Genomic DNA, 17519 nt, shown 5'->3' with positions numbered 1-17519 from the left:
CAATTTCCCATAGAGCCATAGAGGTGGGTGATGACGACTGTGACAGACAAGCCCTGCGTATTATAATATATCAGCAGCAACCGTAGGGTTGCCATTTATTCAAAAAAAGTCACGAGGTTGATGGTAATAACTGGTTTAGTGATTCACACACTATAGCTATACCCGAGTATCCGACCATCCTATATCAGCCCACGTTTCAGTGATATTGTATACAATTGATACATTTCCCTACTATTTTGCCAATGTATTTTGTTTTAAAACGTGTTCTAATTTTTAACGAAGCAGTAAGCACACATTAGTACATTACACATCAGTTGTTAGGTAATTACCTAAACACAGTATTCGTTTTTAGAAATCGGAACGAATGACAACCCTAAGTATAGTGTATTCGAAGGGATTTAACAATTTATTTCACTCTGTTCGTATATATATATATATATATATATAATATATATTTGTATAAATAGGTAAACACGATATTAATATTATGTACGCTAAATTTAAGGTAGAAAGATGTCCCGTTTTTACGGAAAACTTCCGTACTTTAAATGTCTGTCCCGGTGTTCCAAAGGCAAAAGCTTTGAGGATGCTTAATTTTACCATTTCAAAATATATATAAAGACAATTACAACTGCAATATTAGATGCCAAAGATGCTTCAACTTCTATCAGCTATAAGCATATTAATATCATTGTAAAAAGATTCTAAAAATATGGTAGGCATGTAAAGTTTTTTACAAGTATATTTGAAAAGAAAAATTAAATCTTAAAATCAACTACGCATGAACATTATTACAATGATTACTTTTGATTTACTTTTTTAGCTCTTGACCGATTCCCGTGGTAAATGCACTCGAATGTGTAATACACTAATACCTATATGTACAGATGATCCAGTTTTACAAAGTTTGACCAATAATCAAACCTTATGATTAAAATAATAGAAGTATTTTTAAATTTTAAGCTACCTATAAATATAAATTATATCATTAATTATACTCAATTGCAAATGTAAAAAAAAAAGAAAAATATTTTTAATAAATACGCTTCAAAGCAGGTGCCAGGTTTTACACTTAATATTACATATCTGATTAATCCGTATATATTTAGTTGTTTCAGTCAACTATTTAAAGTGAAACCTGAGAATAGTGATAAACGATATAAATCGTGTATTATAATATTTATAAATAATATATAGATGCCTCCACATAAAAATATTTTTTAAGATTTCAATTATTTTTATCTATTATCTATATATAATAATTGTATATATATATAGATTAAATAAAAAAATAATAATGCGATAATCTTGTTCTTGGATAAACCGATAAATTAAAAAATATAAAAAATAAATAAGTATGAACAAAAACTTATAGCCAATAAAATCTATACTGACTTTCGAGGGTACAAGATACTACGACTACTTTACCCCATACCCCCGGGCATTTGAAAACCCAAACACTTAATGTATACATCAACATCATGCAACATGCAATTTGAATGAATCAAATAAATGACGTAGTTGTGTCGTGGGGGGAGGGGAGATACTATATTAATCTAGGGGCGTCATTTGGGGGGCTGCAGGGTGTACATTTGCACCAACTGTTTTTTAAACGTCTTCTTTGGCCTGTCATCAATAAATATAAGCGCCAATATACCTAAGTGTTTTATATTATATAGCCTATATTTTTTCAGTATGAAAAAAAAATGTATTGTTGATACCTACTAATGTTTAATTTCCAAGAATGTTTTGTTACCCATAAAATGAATTTCTGGTTTTATTAAGCTGGCTATATTATATATTTTGATTATGCAGAGGGAAAAAATGTGTTGGTTAGGTTCGATTAGGTATTAACTATTATATTATTAAAGTGTTTTATACCCCAATTGATTTACCAAGTGTAAATACTACTGTACACTGGTATCCACAATGTGAAATAAATACATTAAAAGTACCTACACAAAGTTCTTCAAAAATAGTTACAATATTGTAATATTTTCATACTAATATAAGTGACATATTAAATAAAAATCTTCTACAGTTTTTATCCCCCAATTAACCCCCCCCCCCCCAAAAAAAAAAAAAAAATGTTTTCTATGTGGCCTGGTTAAAAATTTGAATGGCCTGCAAACATTTTGACACCAACAAAAAAAAAGTTGAAATGACGCCCCTGTATTAATCGTCGAATAATTTGCGTAGGTATAACAAAACGGGTTGATTTTGAGAGGTAAAACTCTGTATATATTGTTACATTATATATATATATATATATATATACGCATCCCTCCCATTTCCGCGAGAAAGCTTCACTCATCGATTTCCGTGGCGAGTTCAACTCGTAAAATGTCTCGCCCTGCGTAACTTAAAAACCGTACATGATAAACTTTTACTTATAATACGTACGTATTATGTTATAAGCCGCCACCGCCGCTTTAAGTAATTCTAAAACTGTGAGCCGTTATATATTTTGTGTGTGTTTATAATATTATAGTCATCTATATACAATTGTATAATAGGTGGTTTATAATGGCATAATATCTAGTAGCTGGTAGAATAAATTCAGTCGAATTATTAGAGTAATATGCGATTATGCGAATGATTTTCAAACAACGCGTGCAGTTATAATAACTATAATAATATAACAGGTAAACTATAAAATGATATTATGCCCTAAAAATGCAATGTATAATGTACTTACTTGTTTTTATATTAAACATACCGTTTTAAATCAAAAAAAAAATTATATTTAAAAAAGTTTTCAGTAAAACTATACACAATCTCACATGTTTGACGTGGACTTTAAATCTGAAAAAAATACTGCGTCATGTATCGATTTCAAATTCTAGACAGAAGAACGGAGAATTATAGTGATTCTAAAATATATTATAACGTATACGTTACCGCCGTCCCTTCTTATCTTAATTTTTACGTAATATGGATAAGTTCATAAAAAAATGTTTAAAAATTATAAACGATTTTTGTGGACGCCATGGCTATATTTGGTACTTATGAATTTATATAATGATATAACGATATAATACACGTGTATCCACCGTTTACGGTTAGAGGACAATAGGACATAAACTGGCGTATGACTACAAATATAATATGATTACATTTAAACCATTTATGAACAAATCCTACACTATTCGTATAGGTAATTTAAATTACAACATACAATATTAGTATACACTGAATGTCTGTGTTTCATTATACTGGGTGATCTATTCAACGTACGACACACGTTATTTCAAAACTGTTGACGTACCTTGAAAGTATATATTATTATATTTTATTCAAAAAATTACATCTTCAAATACTATGTTTCGTTAAAAATTAATTCAACCTATTGTAATAGTAAAATAAATAATTACTTTAATAGCAATAATATCAAAAAATCCAAAATTAGAATAATTATTTTTTTTTAAATTAAGGTTCGAAAACTGAGGTCATTAACCTGTTACTGTGGGGGTAGGGTACGGTTTGTTTGAACACATCCGGGAACTGGTAACCAGTAACGACTTATAATTATATAAAAAGTTATTTAAAAAAAGCTTAAGTGTTTTCTAAAATAATTTCTGCCTTACGTTAAATGTACCACCCCGTATATTATACGATTTATTTAAATTGTATGTATGATGTGTAGGTCAGGAATATATCATTCAGGCGATATAATTTTTAGAATCTTGTTAAACTTTATCCGGACGTTATTATGTAATACACTGCTACTTTATATTGATTAACTATCTATATATATATTTTTAATAATCATTTACCTAGTAGGTACCAACTAGGTAGCCATATATATGTATATATTATATTATTTACCCTTACGTTAAGCCGTAAGATAAGAGTCATAATATTATATTCTCTAATACAAATGCATAATAATAGTATAAAACAATTACCTCAATCGTATGTATACGTCATAAATACCTATTCATTATTTTACGTTAAATCATTACCGACTACAGAGTATTTTATTGTATATATAGCCATAGGTAAAGTGTTTAACAATAGCCGATAGTACCTACATCGTTAATATAGGTGATTAATTTATATTAATTGATTAATGTATTATTTATACGTGAACAAACTGTAATTAGGTTTCCTGATTAAATCTGGAATTCAATTAAATATAATTAAACGGTGTATATGTATAGGATATATTCTTATAGTTAATATTTTATTAATTTAACAATGAATAAATTATAAAACCCTCTTAAAATGTACGATTCTTTATTTGTAATTGAAATATGTTCTATGAATAATCAGTAGGTATTTAATTAAAGTTTTTGCGTAATTAGACAATTTTGAGCAAAAGTATTTTTTTAACCATTTTTCAGTACAATATGAATAATTTTTTTCTAAATATTTTAGTATAGTATTTTTTGGAAACCTAAGTCTGAGGGGAATCTTCCTTAGTATTAAAATAGTTACATCATTTAAGTGAATTCACACTATTATAATGTTATTTATTTTGTAGAATTTGTTGTCATGATGCACCTAAGCTCTAGTCATTACTCATTAGTCAAATTAATAAATAAATATTTAAAATGTAATGTTTAAATTTTTAATTTTTAATTAACGTTGACCTTTGATACTTTTATTAGCTATTAAAATTTTAAGTCCATTGTTTAAATATGACAAAATTATTCAATACTAAGTACTCAATACATTTGTAATGTGCGTATAAGTACCTAGTTACTATAAGAAATTTCGTATAATTATATAAATGAAAATGGTGGTTTCATTTCTTATAAGACATTTATATTAGCGTTGTTGTTACATTTATGTTTTTAATACAATGACAATAAAATGCACTACACATTTTACCTAATAATACAGTTATACCTGTGCTTTATGATCATAATATATTATAAGAATTATATTAATTAACTATACTGTAAAACATTTATTTTTCATTACAACAATAACAAATCAGTAAAAGATTCAGCTGTATATTTGTATACCTACTATTATGTATGTATTATAATATATAATACAATAGTATATTTATATTACATAAATACAATATTTATAATACACATTCCTTTTTATATTATAAATGCACATGTATTACATTGTTTGTCGGCTTAAAATGTTCCAATTTTAATTTTAATGTGAATGGCAGCTTAATTTAATATTTTGTCCGGATTATTATTAGCTTTTAATTTAATCACATCCGTTTTACTACACCATCCACACTTATTTACCGATTTTTTAGTAACTTAAACGTACCAATCTAACTTATGTAGGATTAATAATGTGTAACGTAAAAATTGTCATTCATTGAGCGTATAAATTCTATACATTATGCAACAAAACATATTTTGTTACCGTTACTGGTTACTCAATGTAGTAGGTATTTAAAAAATAAAATAATTTTACTCTTGGAACAAATAATGATATAAATGTATGCGGTAAAACCATTAACAGATATATTTTGTCAATGGATTGCAATTCAATCGTTGAATTGCACATTTGTTCCTATAGTAATATTAGTAAAACATATTATAAAACTGCGCACACAATAAAAATTAAACTTGAGTTTTAAATTTAAGAACGAAATAAGTACTTCATTTTTTAATTCAAATCATCTATTAATACTTTATTTGTGTCGAATTAATGTGTCTATTTTTTAATACTTATTATTATAAACCTTTGCACATTATCGTACGAAAACCGACTACAACTATAAGAGCCGCATGCGCACAATCGTTCATAAGTGCATTATTCCATGTAGATATAAATATGTATTCATATATTATTAGTCCTGCAGAATTAAGAACATGTTTATCAATTACATGTTCGTATTGAATGTTGTAAGACAGCATAATGTATAAATACGTTTTAAAGTACAGATTGTTAAAAAACATTTTATTTAGCATATTTTGGTTTTAGTTTTTTTTTGCATACTTCGGGGATTTTGTTAGGTTGGTACGTCAAATTATATCTAGGTAACGATTTTGTTCACATTTAACCGTTAGAATCGGTTAGGGGTGAAAAAAAATTCGAGTTATAAAAAAAACTTGTGTACTTATAGAAATGCAGGGGCGAAGATATTCCTTCGAGTTATCGAGGTTTCACTGTATATGATATAGGTAATATACAATTTTTTATAAATATATTAAATAAAAATGAATCTTTGGTCTTGTGGGACAGCTAGTATATAAAAAAAAAAATACTCAACACGAAGTTCTAGTGACTAAGTACTTTTTACTTTTAAATAATAATATAATACATTTATATTTTATACATATTATTATTGTAAACTACAATTTATAATAACGAGAGCAAACAAATGTAATGGCAATGTCGTACAGAAATTTTGCAAAAATAGCTGAACCGTGTGAATAATTAATATGAAATTTGAGGTATCATCGTGCAGTACCTGTGTATATTAACAATTGTTAAAATCTTCACTTTTTTGCACATTTTTGGAATCGTTCTCTATCGGTTAGCTCGAGCTCAGAGGGTTCGTCAGCTTTAAATTAGGTTAGGATATGGAAAAAATTCATACAACAGGCATTACACGTAAAAACTTCAAGCATAGGTAATTTAGGTATTAACTAGGCACTTAGAACTTATAAAATTAATAATTAAAAAACAATAATTAATAATAACGTGTATCGTTGTATTGTTTCTATATGCGTCTGATATATTCTAGTTTTGTGTTTAAACACAATATACGCAATATTGAATATACTATATATTACTATAGTACCTATGACAGGTTCAACGTTCGCCGGGATCCGTCGGCAAATAACGTATTGAGAATAATTCTGTTTTCTTTATTTATATACATCTCTTTCTTTCTCTCATATGTCCTCTTCACTCACTCGCACACAAGTTTACTCGGGTGCACGCACTCTCTGTGTGTATATATATATCATGAAATGTGTATGTATGTATGTGTTTATGTAGTCGAATTGTCGAAGGCCGTTTCGCCACCCATAAGTCGTTCAAGACTCCTTGCGCGAGCTCTCTACTTGGCGCGCATGCCAAAAACCGGATTCTTTCGCAAGTTCCATTACGCGATACATAATAATATTAATATGCTCTGTCGTACATATTATTATATTATGATATATTATATTATACAGTGTCTGATTCACAACGGCGGCGGAGGCGCGACCGACCACGGGTCGGAGTGTAATTATATGAATTCACGTGCGTTTTTGCATGCCTTATAGGTATATAATATTAATACACAGAATAGAAGAATTATGATATTATTATAGCATACGACATGTATATTATAATAATATATAGGCGCCTATACGGGAAATGTGAACTTGGGCGCTCAGCAGACGTTTCGAGTCTTGGGACCGAATTCTACAAACCCGCGGTTATTGCAACAAATATTATTAATATTATGAGATGTTCCTATTAAATTCCATTATATACGTAGCTAGACTACAGTATTAATGGGTGCTCTATTATCATATAATACTTCTATAAGAGATTTATTTAAAACATTTATTTGGTCGTTTGGATCGACAAATACAGATTTCACATATTTTAAAATGTATTTCTTCCAAGTCGATTAGATTAGGCAGATCAGTTTTAATAGCATACTAGTTTTGACCCGGAACTAAAGCTTTAAATTCATGTGACTTTGAGTCTTCGTATATTATATTATAAAGTTAGGTTAGGCTTAGTTAAGTTAGGCTAATGAACTAACTACCTTAACATTTGTTTCATGAACAAGGAACAATATAATACTAAATAATAAATAATAATAATAATTATGGTGTTCAAAACTTATCTTAACTTTTCCGTTAGCCGGAATAAAAATTCTGATTCGTAGCAGTATATTATCAGGTAGGCAATCTACCTGTTGTAGATCGTGGACCCCGTGCTGTTTGTACGCAAGTGTATGATTTAACTCTAAAGTATCAAAGTTATTAGAAGTTTGTCGTTTTTATTTAATTCACCTACGGTGGATTAATATAATCAAATAATACAAAATCCTAATCTAACCTAACCGTACTAAAATCCCATGAATAAAAAAACCAAATTTAACCCTTTTTAAATTAGCCTATATTTTTCCCGGTCTAATCTACACACCAAACATTCATTTATTCATATATTGACAAAACATAATGATACAAATCAACAAACATGCCCGATTAACCAATAGCAACTAATATATAATACATTATTATTATTATTTAATCTGCAACAATAAATTAAATTTTTTATTATTTAGTTTATTTTTTTCTGGACAGATGTCGCCACTGTTGTACGTTTGACATCCAGATTTCCTACTTTTCCGGTGAATTTTTCCTAAAACTTTCTTTCATAAAAACCTTGTATTCACATTTACAAACACAAAAAAAAGAATCAACCAAATCGGCCCAGCTGTTTTCAATTGATAAATTACTATACATTTTTGACACCATTTTTTATATAATAAAATATAGATAATTGTTATTATGATTTGATATAATTACATTCACATACCTATAGCTTTGATATTTGGTCACTATATTTTTTATCCGCGTTGGTTTATAAACTGTACCTAGTTTTCCAGTAGCTTTACGAACGCATTAAATAAAAGTTTTATCAATAGATTTCCTGAGACTTTGAGGGTGTTTATAGTTTATTTTTTCAACCTCTACATATAGGTAGGTAGCTGAAAGGTAGCCCACACACAAATTTATTTTCCGAAATAAATTTATTTTCAGACATAATAATATAATAATTTTAATTTTAAACTTATAGTTTTGATATTTGGTAACTAGATAGTAGATATATTCTTAACCCGCGTAGGTTTACCCGAAGTTAATAGATTCAAAAACTACTGATTCTTTTTCAATAAAATATTATACCTATAGATTCCTTAAGATTAAGAGGGTATTATATAGTTTATAGTTAAAAAAGAGCACGTTTATGATTTTTTCAGCTCACGAAAAAGAATATTTTTTTTGTTTATTTATAAGGTCGCCATTATTTGGATTCATATTATATTACTATTATGAATAGGAGGTATATGGTGTATACATTTTTTTACGAATATATTTATAAAAAAAAACTAAATCTTTGGCTCGAGCAACGCCCAATGAGATAGCTACTAATTATATAAAAATAATTGAATGTTAAAGACTGCAGCTTACCTCCAATACTTGTACTGTGATTGGATTCCACTTTGAATTTAATATCTGTCGAATTATAACACACTTTTATTAAAAAAAAAATTATTATTAAAACGCACACAAATTTGCGATTTAAATCCTTTTTGCCATTTGCGTGCGTTTTAATCGACAACAAAAAAAGTAATTGTCCCGTCTACGCGCATTGTCTAGAAATTATGAAACTGTGCATTGGGTGTAAATATCGAAATCTGTAGGTTTTTATCAAATCCATTTCAAGGATATGTTTTTTTCTTTCGGAACTCATTGTATATCTAATATTTATATATGATTATATATGGCGTTCAAAGCGCGGTCGGTTTCCGAATAATTCAGTCCAAGAACACGGCGTGTTTACTCATCAGTCATCACATTTATAGGTACGCGATCGGAGGACACATTTGTATAATATTCCGCAATTATTATTATAGTGTAATTATTAATAATAGTAAAATCAATTATTAACCATAATATATTATTATTATGTATTCGATACATTATTTACGTCACGGTGACAATTATTATATTGTTGTACCTACCTGCGTTCGATGTCTTTAGATATGATATATAATTTATTGTCATAAATATTGTAGGTGCGATAATATTATATCACCAAAAACGTTCAAATATATTATAATATTGTAATTCGACCATTTGCTTATTTTTATTTCCATAATTGCCCCCCCCCCTCAAATATATATTAATAAGGCATGAAATATTTCTTCTTCAATAAGGTTGCATACAATTGGCTAAGCACGAATATGCTGCAAATTGTTTCTCGAATTTGGATAATGCTTAGATATTTTGTTGTTGCACGATTTGAGTGGACGCTGTGACGATACCAACTTATTTTACTTTAAATGATAAATTTTTTTTGCTGTAAATTTTTAAGCTGATTTTGTACTTATATATCTAAATAGTTGAAAATATGGCCTTTAAGTAGGAACATTTAAATATTCCAACAATAAGGATATGAATAAATATTAAATATATTAATGATTATTGAAGGAAAAATAATTGATACATGTTTTATAAATCTGCATTTTGGATAAATGTTAATGTAAATTTATATTTATTTTAAGTAATTTGACAATATACCAACTTAGTAGGGTGAAAGGAAAATATCCACGATGATTAATAAGGGCTACAACCTCTCTCCCCCCCCCCACCCGCACACACGCACACAAAAAGCTGTTTCTCTAATTGTGTCGATAAGGTTATTTCATGATAAGTTTCTCTAGTAAATGTATTATTTACGCATTTATCAGAGGAGTTAGTTTTACCGCAAATGTATTTGCAGTATTTGTTTATTTCGTTTAATTTTTTCTGAGCACGTCTATACACGAAGTTTACAATAAAATGTTTCGTCATGCCATAGAAAAACTTTCACCCATTACAACCCCTTAAACTTTAGCTATCCATTTCCTCTGTTTTGGCACAGCGCTTTGTAATATGTTTCCGCAATACCTTCCTATCTGCTTTAATTTTTATACGCCAGAAAATCATCCATTAGACCTATATTATACAATATGCATGTTGTATAATACAACGTTTATAGTATTCAATATATAAAAATATTATCCATCAAAAAACCTTTTATTTGTATTTTCACACACATTTTACACGTGTTTATAAAAAACCATATAACTACAATAGGAAAATGTATTATTATCAGTTGTTAAATATAAACAATAATCAATAATATAATATTGAAGCATTTATATGTAAACGTCTATATTATACAATATTATATAATCATCGTTGATACATTCAGCCTGCATGGGTAGAAAATTGAAAATATAATAATAAATAATAGATTTCTGGCCGGTGAAAATGTTATTTTCAATATACTGTCATGTCAATCGTTTATATTTTATAATAATAATGTATTATGTTACATATTTACATAGGTTTAAAAACACATCACATATAGGCAGATAGTCAATATATAATATAATATATTAATTATGCTTTGAATGTGTATGGCTAGAATTCTAGAAGTATATTTTTAATTTAAGTTTATGTTATTTAAATTAATTAATTTACGTACTATTAAAATAAAAGTGCTTTTAAGTGTTCATGATTTCATATTATTTTTCATATAGTTTTGAGCGTTATAATTATTATTGTTCGAACAATGATAATCACATTCCGCGTGTCCTTGGTCAAAATATCATAGCTATCAAAAACAAAAATGTTCATAGTAGGTATATACCTATAGTCTATACTATATAATTGTATTTTTTTTTCATTGCAAAACAATATATTTTGTTTACAAGAAAAATAAATGATTAATTTTTACTTGTGCAAATTATTTTAATTTATATTTCAAGAGAATAAAAACCCTTTTTTAAGTATCTACGTCAAGCTTTTTCTTTATATTGTGCCTATATATAATTTTATACTTTTATAACCTATGTCAAATATATACCTATCTAAATATAATAAATAAACACTCAGAGATATTTCATCAATAAATTACAATCTGAAACTTTAGTGATATTACTCATTTTCTCAATTGTGTTATTTTTTTTATATGTATAGTGTTTAGGTATACAAAATATACGAGTGTTTAAATACGTAAATCGACCTTGACTTTGATAACTGATGGGATTATAATAACTGAAAGATCATTATGACATCACGAATAAGTGTTTAACTATAAAAATAAGTTTCAAAGAGATCAATTTATTATTATTTATTACCCAATTATAATAAAAATATTATTAACTCTTAAATCTAGCTATATAACATATAAATATTTTTTTTAGAACCAATTGTATATTTTATTTCCACGTGCATTTGAATAACAATATTTACGTATATGTGTTTTAAATGTTTTAATAGATTTATGTTTATAACAGTTTTGTTTTTAAATTATTTTCAAGATTAACAACCACGCAAACCATAAATATATTATAAAGTAGAAAATTAATACTCACACTAAATTTATTTTTTTTTAAATTTCGTTTGGGCGAATTGCTATTTCACATGCGTAAAAATATCAATGCGTATTATGAACACCCTTAATTGATGAGGACTTGATTTGGAGGGACTTGACATAGTTTTTTTTTATATAGAGGGGAATGTCTAAGTCCTCTCAAGCCCCCTATTTGCATAAATGGAAATATTCAAAAAAGAAAATCACCCAAGTCCCAAATGCTAGAAGTCCTTAACACTAAATGTATATATTAATTATTTTACACACTATTATTCATAAATTATGTACATTAATATACCTATTACACGAATGCGTCAAAAACACAGAATATGATTTTCTGGAGAAATAATAAAAATATAAATCCTTTGTATAAATGTAAACGAACCTAAATGTAAATGACCTGCTTATATTAACGCTCGTGGTATGTAATTTTTATTCATACAATTTTACACGCCAATGTGACATTTATGTAATCATTCATAACGTATATCCAAATATATACATAATATATATTATATATGTATAAATTAATGTTTCATTGTTTGTTTGTCTTTTTCTTTATCCTCTATGTACTCAGAAACTACTGCATCGTTTTCAATTAAAGTTATATCAATAGATTACTTGAGACTCTGAGAGTGTTTGTAGTTTTTTCAACCCCTATAGTTTGTTATAGGATAACTCACACATCAATTTAGTTTTGGCTCAGGAATCTAGAATATTATTAATTAATATTTTGTGTATTTAGATGGTTGCCATTGGTTACATATTATATTACTATTATAATTAAAAGTATAAAAAAAATATATATTTAAATAAGACAGAAAATTGTGTTACCTACAAAAAGATTTTTCGAGTGAAACAAGGTTTTGAACGCAACATAATATATTACATTCTAGAAACTAACGATTAAATTTCTAATATAATAAATAATGATATGCAAATTAGTCATTACAAACTCAAAGCGTACGAAGTAATTAAAAAACCATGTTAATAATTAAAATAACACATACATAAAATAGTTAAATTCAATAGGTTGTACAATTTGTTTATGCACAGGTGAAGTTGGGTAATTCGGCTAGTATTGTATGTTTATTAATAAAAGGCAATGTGTGTGTGTGTGTGTGTGTGTGTAAGCGATCCACGGCCAAGTTTATCACACCCAGGCTCTGATAATTGGTACATAGGTAATCCCTAAACCCGAGGATGTGCACCTCGAAGCCAATAATTTTTATTTTTATTTTAAATAGGGGCTGCTCACATTGAGATTTGTTGGCTCACGTAAAATTAATATTTTTTCGATTGTTTAGAGCGTTACCCTTTGTTTCAAAAAATAAAATTGTTATTATTGTTATTAATAGTTATAATTGGATATAATTTTAGACCTGTATTTTATATTTGGTCAAAACCACCCAAATGAATGTGTTAAGAATATGTGTAGCTTACATTTACCTAACAAAGTTTAAGATTAATTCACAAGGCATCTAATTTGTCATGGGCACCGTCATGCAGGATAGGCATAGTATATAATATATAATTAATTATATGAATTTAAATGCTCTAAAAAACTAAAGACTAAACTTAGGCACGCTGTATACTAGAAATAAATATGATTGCGACGTATTATTATATTATATATATTATATAACTAGCTGATCCCGTGCACTTCGTTTCCCGGCAACCAATAATTATTATTATAATAGCTTCAAAACCTATGGCAACCATTTATAAACAAAAATGTCCATATGAAATATCAAAATCCCTGTTTGAGCACCTCCCGGGGTTGGACCTCTTCCTTTTAAAATTAGTCTATCCTCTGCTCAAAGGTATAATCTATCTATGTATATAAAAATATCTGATCCCGTTCACTTCGTTGTCCATTAAAATTGCCAACGCCCAACTCTATATGAATAATATGTTTTACAGATCACCATGGCAACCATTTATATACAAAACATTCCATCAGAAATTTCAAAATAATATATAATTGGTTGCCATGGTAACATGGACACACACACTGACACACATACATTCATTTTTATATATTATATCTAACTGACTAATTATTTGTTAATTTTTTGAGTACCGACTAGACTACATCACATCTGGAAATCGCTAAAGACAGATTAAGACGTTATCGCTTTCATATACATAATATAGAACGATTGACATTTGGTACGAATGAGTAATACTTAAAAACTATTAAAGCAGTTATTATTATGAAAACAAAATGTATTGATATAATATTATGAACTTCCTATTTTACACTAAAAGCTCGTAATAATATGTGCACTGGAAATTAATAAATTGCTCTTGTTACGGAAGAACGTAAAAAAATTCAAAATAAAAGTTCCCCCTTTGAAGTTTAAAATGAAACGAATTAAATACTTTGAAAATTGAATGCACTCTCCTAGAAAGTACATAGAAAATAATTTACTTTGCATTGAAATCCAGGCTCTAATAGGTATATATTTTCACGCCATAATAATTATCAGAGATCATATTATATCATATAAATATGTATGTGCTACATATTATATTATAGCTATATAGGTCTCAGGTGCATAATATAGAAAATATCAATTTTTTAATAATCGAACGATGACGACCCGAAGGTTAAAGTAGGAGGGAAACAATGCAATTATATTATTATATGAGGATATAATACAAGAAAGGATAGCGCGTGCGAGAGCGGCGGATATGTTTTTATATTGTACTGGGATGACTTGCACGCAGATTTTTTTTTGTTCTAACCGTATTGTTCTTGTAAAGTGTATAACTATGCACGTCTTCTGCGGCCACGTCAGAGCAGTATTGGCCATTGCGTAAAATAATGACACAAGGTTAGATTATATTTTAACACTAAACAGTAATTTTCTCGGTTAATTTATAAGTTTTTGAAGACGATTTTTTTCTCACATAATTTTAAGTCATTACAACAGTTTTTACTTTTTTAAATAACAATTACCATGACCAAACATTTTAAATGTCATGTATTCCGGAGTAGAGTATTTTTCTGAGGATTTAAATAATAATCGAATTTCAAATCTGTAGGTAAAATAGTTAATAATTAAGCTATGAATTATAAGAATTTTAAGTATATGGATGAGTGTAAACCTTTTACGGGGTTTCACTGCCTTACTCAACTAAATTTGAAATGATTATAGATTATATTAAATACATGTTTAATATTCATTATTCTGCATTGAAATTTCCAGAAAAGTTTTCTAAAAAGTTAAAAAAGTTATTTAATTTAAGTAAATGATATAATCTGTTTACAAAAATGTCGTATTGTAGAAATATGAGCTTGTTACCAAGTGACTCAAGCGCTAACATAAGAGAATTATTTTTTTATTATGTAAAAATAACTATTATCATTGGAATCAATACTTTTATTAATTATTATAATAATTTTTGTTTCTAATATGTATGAAATAATATGTGTTCCGGAAAAAGAAAGGACTGTATAAAGCAAGCGTTTTTACTTGTTCAACAACACACATATTTTATGTAATATTATATTATTATCATATAAATATATAATTTAAAGATTCGGTCGGTTCAACTATGATATTTCTAGATATACAGCTATAGTTTATGAGCTTTTATCACCGTGTCACATACACATTTACGCACACCAATATGCAATAATACATAAGTACTATTAATAAATTATATAAGATAAAAATATTAGATTATATTATTGTGTACGATTATTGTTTAATATGCACTAATATTAGTTAATATATTTAGATTTAATCACATTTACAATATAATATTAAGCACTTATCGTCAATAAATCAGTTAATTGAATAATTATCATATAAAATATATATTATTTTTCAATCAACGAATAATTATTACAACAGTATAGGCAATTACGGTTATAAGTACCAGCTACAGTACAAGCTCTACTCATCGTAAATTACGAAAATAATTATCGATGATATTAAATTATGGTGGCCAAGTTTAATAGTATAAGTAGTACCTAACAATATATAATAATGTATAATTATCCAAATATACAGACATACAGTACCTATGTTAATGATAATTATAATCACTGCAATAATTCTGGTATGAAATTACATATTTTCTTAAGCGTTTCCAAACCGAGATAACTCGGATTCCCGATTGTAATTAACAATTAAAAAACTACGAAATGCTTGACGTAGTTGGTAATACACTAGTACGAGATAAGGATAACTTATATAGAACTTAAATACATTTATAAATAACTCGCGTGTATATATATATATAGAGCTAAGAACTATTATCTGAGACCTAATTTGTATTTATATTTACTTTTGCCACAGTTTTTAATATTTTATATAGGTAAGGTTACAGAACAATAAAGAAAATAAATTATACTTCCTACTCTCATTTTCGACGACGTTACGTCATTAGTATAACTGCACAATATAATTTAAAAAACCCATACCTACTTATTATTTTTTTTTCAAAAATGTAATTGAATTATAATTATTATGGTGATTTTGGGCACAATTTAGTTTTGGGGTGGAGGACAGAGGGTATAAGAGAACAATAATTATTATTATATTCAATGCCCGTTCAAAGATCGTTGTCAAATACACGACGGAAACACGATGCCCTTAGTTAATAGAAAATAATAATCAAAACTACTTAGCTGCGTACATCATGTTAGTTAACATAATTTTGAATTTTCATACATTTTCATTTCCATCATATTTTCCATTCACTTTCATTATATCGAATTATTATTTTTTCTCCAAGTCATAGTTATTACTTATATTCAGTGGCGGATTTAAGATTGAAACGATAATCGACAAAACTATATATAAGAGTGGCCATCTACAAAACTTAACCGGAAGTCGTGACAAATGTTACAAACTTACAAAACCATTTCGCTGTAATTTAAGTGGCCCCCGGAACAAAACAATGGCCCCGTCGGAATTTCTCAACTAAACGATCGTTAAATCCACCACTGCCTATATTTTAATACTTCCAATTTATGAACAATTTTTTGTTTGTTTGAAAATTAACTCATCTATTATTAATGATATTTATAAACTGAATTTGAAACTTAATTAATTTCATTAATCTACTAACTTATAATTGGAAAAAAAATTAACTTAACTGTGAGTTTAAAAATATCATCGACTTTCTTTGCGTCGGCGTATTATATTTATATCAATCAAAATAATTACTGATTTGTTCTAACATATACCACCATTTAATGCTACCCGGTATATTATTAAAACCTCATAATTCACATTTAATTTTATATTTTAAACGAAACAAAATTTAGAAAATAATATTAATATCAGTATCGTGTCATCTGCTGTAGCATTCACAATTCACACATACTAAATATAATATACGGGGTGATCCATTCCGTAAGACACCAAGTATTTCAGAAAATACAAACTTTTTGAAAATATTTCTTTTACATAATTTTAAGT

At 27.5% G+C, this 17519-nt stretch overlaps 1 protein-coding gene across 7 annotated transcripts in view; it reads left to right on the top strand.

Moving 5' to 3' along the window:
• The window catches only part of LOC100167625 (calcium release-activated calcium channel protein 1), a 76783-nt gene that overhangs the window by 21510 nt on the left and 37754 nt on the right, over positions 1 to 17519 (top strand). The window lies entirely within an intron of this gene.

Source organism: Acyrthosiphon pisum, chromosome A3 (assembly GCF_005508785.2).
Source record: "Acyrthosiphon pisum isolate AL4f chromosome A3, pea_aphid_22Mar2018_4r6ur, whole genome shotgun sequence".
Taxonomy (NCBI): Eukaryota; Metazoa; Arthropoda; class Insecta; order Hemiptera; family Aphididae; genus Acyrthosiphon; species Acyrthosiphon pisum.
This window is presented reverse-complemented; position numbering and strand designations above follow the sequence as displayed.